The following is a 6,773-nucleotide window of genomic DNA, read 5'->3' as shown; positions in this document are numbered from 1 at the left end:
CAAGGCTGAAGCTGGGTGGCCTTCCGCAGTCTGGCCTCAGAAGTCATTCGGCATATGGGGGTTGAAGCTGTCATGAGCCCAGCCAGCTTCAAGGGAGGGGACGGTGGCCTCACCTCTTCAGAGGAGGAGTGTCAAATAAGTAATGCGGGACCTGGTGTTTAAGGTGCCATAGAAGCAGGCCTTGGAGAGTGCTTAGGATTAACTCTCCCGTCCTGACCCAGGTGATGCGTTTTCGGTGTTTCTCTTCTCTTGGCGAGATCTCTCTAATATTCATCTGGATCCCCTTCTCCACAGATCTCACCGCGACTCTCTTTGTGGTCCGTGCATCTGATTTTCAGCAGCAGAGGGGCAGGCTTTAGACATCTCCACCTTCTCTCGGCCTCTTCTCACAGTGGGGTGACAGGAAGATGGTACTGGGGCCACAGCAGAGGTCTAGAGGAGATGGGGGTGAAGTGCTCGCCACAATGTTTGGTTTGTGACCAGAATTAGCTTTTGACTATGTTCCTCATGTTCTGGGGGACAATTCATAGCATTAGCTAAAGGCTTCTGATATTTTTGTTAGGTGTTTTATTTTGAGTAAATTAAATATCAGGAGTTTTTTTTTTTCTTTGAATGCCAAAGCAATACACTATGGAAAAAGTCAAGAAAATGTAGGGGGAAAAAAAAGAAATAAATGAAAAGACAACGTAAGTCTTGTGCCACATATCATTCTTTTTAAAAATTTATTCTAGTTACCTGTGACAGCAGAATGCATTTCAATCCATTATACACAAATGGAGCACAACGTTTCACTTCTCTGGTTGTACACGATGCAGGGTCGCACCACGTGTGCAGCCATACATGTACCTAGGGCAAAGACCTTCAGCCCATTCCACCATCGATCCTGCCCCCTGCCTCCTCCCCTTCCCTCCCTCTCCTTTGCCCAATCAGAGTGCCTCCATTCTCCGCAATCCCCCTCCCCCCATTTTGGATCAGCATCCACTTATCAGAACATTTGGCTTTTAATTTTTTGGGATTGGCGTAATTCGCTTAGCATGATATTCTCCAACTCTATCCATTTACCTGAAAATGCCATGATTTTATTCTCTTTTAATGCCGAGTGGTATTTCATGGTGTATATATACCACAGTTTCTTTATCTGTTCATCTATTGAAGGGCATCTAGGTTGGTTCCACAGTTTAGTTGTTGTGAATTGAGCTGTTATGAACATTGATGTGGCGGTGTCACTATATTATGCTGATTTTTAAGTCTTTTGGGTATAAACTGAGGAGTGGGATACCTGGGTCAAATGGTGGTTCCATTCCAAGTTTTCTAAGGAGTCTCCATACTGCTTTCCATAGTAGTTGCTTTAATTTGCAGTCCCACCAGCAATGTATGAATGTGCCTTTAGAGCACTAATCTCCAGGATATATGAAGAACTCAAAAAAAAAAAAAAACCCACCAAAAAAACAAACAACCCAGTCAATAAATGGGCCAAGGAACTGAACAGACACTTCTCAGAAGAAGATATATAATTGATCAACAAATATATGAAAAAATTTCAATTCCTCTAGTAATTAGAGTAGTTTTGATTTGCATTTGTCTAAGATTTCATCTCACTCCAGTCAGAATGGCAATTATCAAGAATACAAGCCATAATCAGTGTTGGCGAGGATGTGGAGAAAAAGGTACACATACATTACTGGTGGCACAAATCATTCTTTAAAGAACAACACCAACATCTTTACGATGACTTGATCGTATCTACACTCAGGACGCTCTGCCTTCGGGAGTCTGATTCCCATGCCATTGAGTATGGCGGGGGCTGTAACCTCTCAGGGTTGAAGGACACTCAGGTGTGAGGGTGCCGTGCTTCACGGGGCAGACCCCATGCTTGGTGTGCATGTGGAGGTTGGGTTGTTGATGCACATGGGATGAAGGTGCGTGAGAGCCAGCCCACCTGACATCACACCTTGCACCTCCCAGTTGAGTGGCTGGGGATGGGTGGGTGGCCAGCAGGGCAGTGCTGCCTGGTGAAAGGCGCTGTCCCGCGGCGGGACAGGAGACGGGAGAATGCGTCAGGTGTTGAGTGCTTATCATGGGCCATGTTTGCTTTGGGAACAGATTTGAAAGGTCATGCTGTAGAAGTAGAAATGGCCTCACCTGAAGGAGAGGCACCGCCTGGTGACGTGGGGAGTGAGGGCACTGATGACAGCCGCGTCCTCGTGGTTGACATCATTTGCTCCACGCATCTGCTTAACAGTCTCTGGCACAAACCTGCACACCACCTTGCTTCTCCCTTGCTGCATCCAGTCACTAGACCTTTCGATTCAGCATTCTCAGTATTTCTTTTCTTTCGGAATCAGGGATTGAACCCAGGAGGGGTTAACCACTGAGCCACATCCCTAGCTCTTTTTTATTTAGAGATTGGGTCTCACTAAGTGGTTTAGGCCTCGCTCCGTTGCTGAGGCTGGGCTTGAACTCATGATCCCCTGCCTCTGTCTCCAAAGCTGCTGGGATTATAGGCGTGTGCCACTGCGCCCAGCTACAGCGGCCCTTCCAACGAGCAGCCCTGGGCACGTGGTTCCAGTGTTTCAACCTCACCATGTTTGGGCCGTGTCCAGAGCCCTTCTCGTGGCTCAGGGGGCCCAGCCTCACTGCTAGCGGCTCCCCACTCTTGTCCCCAGCTGTCCTAGCTCCTCTGGCCGGCCCTGCCTGGGGGCCTTGGGGCTGCTGTAACGAATCACAGGTGGGTGGCTTCGATGACTGACTGCTCACAGGTCTGGAGCTGCAGTCTGAATCGAGGTGCTGGGGAGGGCCACTTCCTGCCCTCTCCTCCTGCTAGTCTCACGTGCTGGGGAGGGAGGCTGAGGGAGAGGGGGCCACCCCTCATCTCATCAGAACACCGCTGCCATTCACTGGCCTCGTGTCTACCCCCTCCCAAGACTGAATACCATCCACGGGGGCCTGGAACTCGGCCTGTGAGTTTGTGGGGGGAACAGAGGGTTGACCTATCACAGCCTCTGGGTCGACTCCCCTCAAGGCCTGGATGCCTTCCTCCCTTTGCCTGCTTGGGCTTGGGCACTGCCCTCTCTGCCCCTGCTCCCGCCCCTGGTCCCGGAGCCCACCAGTGCTCAGTGTGGCTCTGGCTCCCCTCCTAGGACTTGCCGCAGCCACAGTGCCCTGCGCTTCCCGCTGGGTCAGGCGCTCTGTGAGACAAGGGCCCTCCAGGGTCCCCACAGACCTGAGCCCAGGGCCCAGCAAGTACCATGACTTGGTTATGAGTTCAAATCTAAGAGAGCCATGGCGTCCCCTTTCCCACTCCCAAGATGGCAGCTGTGACCCACTTGTGCCACCCAGCCTGACTATCCACCCTTCTGCCTCCCACGGGACAGAACATTGCCTTCTGGGAAACATGGAACAGGAAAGCATTTTCGTGGATCATTGATAAATCTGTTATTTTTATTTGCATTGAATATTAAACTAAATACTGCATTAAGTGAGTTAAATATTAATGATGCATTAAATATATATCACCTTTTAAAATCTAAGCGCGAGATGCGCCTCCTTAGAGCTGGAGTACGAAGGCTGTGGCGTGATCATGGCATGCGCTAACCGTGCTGGTTACTTTCTATGCCGCCCGTGATTTACTAGCATCTGTAGACGTCAGGGAGCAGGTGAGAGGCTGGGGATGGGTGGGTGGCCGGCAGGGCAGTGCTGCATGGTGAGAGGTGCTGTCCTGTGGTGGGACAGGAGACTGGAGAGTGTGTCAGTTGTCGAGTGTCTATCATTTGCCACACTCTGTCCTGTGTGGTTGCATGGACGGGTTCCTCTCCCTCTCGTTGGACACAAATGAAGACAGGGTGGTGATTGCTGTGTGTGTAGGTGAAGATGGAGCCTCCAGGAGGCTGGGGGACGCGTGCAAGACACACAGCCCTGGCAGGACGCGTTCCCGGGCACGGCCCGCTGCTGTTGGAGGATCCAAAGGGATCCAAACAGATACACGGGTTTTAAGGAATTTTAAATATTGGTTGTCTCTGTTTCCAACAGAAGGGGAAGAGGATAGACTTTAGACCTGTTCCTCTGTCCGTCTGTGGAGCCGTCCAACTACCCACACACTGTCTCTCCTCCCTCCCTCTTCCTGGTATCCCTGATGGGCACAGGAATGGCCAAATCCTTGGGATATGATCCCTTTGCTAGTGCACCACACAGTCCAGTGGCCGGAGCCAGGACCCTCCGGCTCTGGGTAACCCAGCCTCTTCCCCCACCAGTGTGCTTCTGTCTCTGCCCTGCCCATATCTCGGAAGAGACAGGACGGGGATGGTGCTCAGGGAGAGCTCTGGCCACCAGGCCCTGTGTCCTGACCTCCTGGTGGCTTTCTCAGAGTGTCTTTGGTTAATACTGTCTCCCGATGGCTGGGCCCCCACAAGCTGGGTGAGAGGGGTCTTGGAATCAGAATCGGTCCATGCAGCTCTGTGTCCCAGCTCTCTGACCCCGGGGCCCTGAAGACTTGCTCCTGTTTTCATGGTCTGGGAGGAAGGACTGATAGTAAAGAGCCTCCTCATGGCTTTGGTGTGAGGGCCCAGCACTTCATCTTGCTCAAGGTGGAGGGCGTTCACCACCTCCCACTGCCCCCGTACGTCCCACTCGTCTCAAGTCTCCTTTGAGAAGGGTGAACACTGTAGAGAGAGGCGCACATGGAGGAGTTCCCTGGGGCTTCCCAGAGGCCCAGGGCTCCCTAGGACTCTTCTGGACCCCGGGGAGCCTTTGGACTGTGCAGATAGCGGTGGGGAGTCGGCCCCGGAGCCTCCTTAGCCCGGCCATGTGGTCTGCGAAGGGTGCCGAGTGCTCTCTCAGCAGCGGCTTCCTTCAGACATCAAAGACCCAGCCCCGCTTCCCCCTCTCTCCTGCCACAGGGTCTTCCCTGAAGCAAGGAGGCTGCTCTGAGCACGCAGGGGCGCACGTGTGGGAGGGCACAAAGGAAAGGCAGAGATGCTTCTGGGCTCTGATCCCATCACAGGGCAGAGCGCGTCACCTGGCTCCCGCTGCAGGGCATGGCGGAGAAGCTGATGTCAATGTCATTGCTTGATCTCCAAACTCTATGTACTTGTCACCAGCGGCGGGGCTGGCGAAGGGATGTGCTCAGATGTCGGGGTTAAAATTCTGCTCACGAAACGGACGGATGTTCTTGTCTCTTTGGGCAGAGGGATGGAGAGGCTGCTTGCAAGTCCGTCATTTCACAGGGGCTGCTGCAGCCCGGGGCTCTGGTGTGCCTCCTGGGGCGCTGTAGGCGAGGCCCTCGGGGACTTAGTCTGGTGGTGGTCTGCTGTTCACAGGGTTACGCCCGCAGAGCCCAGAGCCATCTGGAATACGGGCAGAGTGACCACCCTGAACTTCCGGAGTGCACGGGGTTGGTGACGCCAGGGTGCAGTTAGTGATGCCACAGTCCTGCACCCTGGTGACGGTCGCTGCCCGCCTCCCCCTCCTCTCCTCCTTCCTGTCCCCTTTCCCTCAGGCACTCCAGCTCCCAGATGTGGAGAGCAGAGGTGAGGAGACCACGGACAGACAGTGAGAGCAGGTGCCTAATTATTGCGCTTGACATGATGATAATTAGAGCCGGAGCCCAGCTCCTGCCGCCACCAGCTGTGCCTGGCAGTGGACATTTCATCTGCTCTCCTGTCTCCTTTCAAGCCTTTTGGGATATTTCCAGTGGAGGAAGAAGGGGTTGCGTTTCCCTTAATCCTTCCCTGTCCTGTATTTCTGCCTTCAAGTGGATCCAAGTCCAGGCTGGGTAATTATCTCAAAAATAGGCCCGACGGCCGCGGAGCTTCCTCGGTGGGGTGTAATGAAACTGCGCGGCCAGGAAGAGAGCCTGTTGGCAGGGTGGATAGATGGCCCGTGTCTGCTCATCTCACATTTCATCTCGGTTAAGCAGTCTCTGAGCTCATTAATTGGCTCTCTGCGAAGGGCCAGGCATTTGTCTTGGAGAGCCATCTAGCTTCGCCCGGTTCTCGGAGCCCAAAGAGAAGGGGAGGGACACGCGGCATCCGTCCACCTCTTCACTGAGCAGGAAATGTGAGCCCAGACAGGGCAGGGGGCTCCTGATGGACTCGGCCTGACTGCCCGCCAGACAGAGTGTGCTGATTTCCGCCCCCACCAACCGTGCCGGGGAGGGCCCCCTCCCCAGGCTGCCACCAGCACTGAAGCTCGTCATCTCTCCCTGACACAAGGGGACACAGTTATCACCCACGTCCTGTGAAGAAACAGAGGAAGCTCAGAGATGCCCGACGTGCCCACCAGGTGCCTGAGTTTCAGACAAACATGGCGCTCGATGATTCAGAGCGGACGGGAAGGAGGAAGCAGAGCGCCCATTTCTCTGCACACCGTGGGGTCTCTAAATCATCTGATTCCTCCGACGCATTTAAATTAGGTTTTGGATGTTGGTCGGTCGGGGAGCATCAGGTGAATGACGGTGTGTCCAGGTGTGAGATTCTCCGCCCACTGTGCGTGGGGGTTGGCTCCACCCCGGGGTCTCCACTAGTGGTCCCCTGGTGGGACATTTGGTCACATCTGGATGGGGTGTGTTCTTGGCACAGAGGTAGGAGCCAGAGATGCTAGTGACGTCCTCAGTGCATAGGATGGCCGTCTGTGACTAAGAGCTGCCTGGCTGGTTAGCTGACTGTGCTGAGGGTGAGGCGCCCACGGTATGTGAGTTTTCTGGAAAAGGCGTTCCCGCTAACTTGGTGAGTTCATTAAAAGCAAACGTGCAGGTCAGTACCCAGAGCTTTAACAGT

This window comes from Marmota marmota, unplaced genomic scaffold, assembly GCF_001458135.2.
Source record: "Marmota marmota marmota unplaced genomic scaffold, marMar, whole genome shotgun sequence".
In the NCBI taxonomy this organism is placed as follows: domain Eukaryota; kingdom Metazoa; phylum Chordata; class Mammalia; order Rodentia; family Sciuridae; genus Marmota; species Marmota marmota.
Note: the sequence above shows the minus strand (reverse complement) of the source record.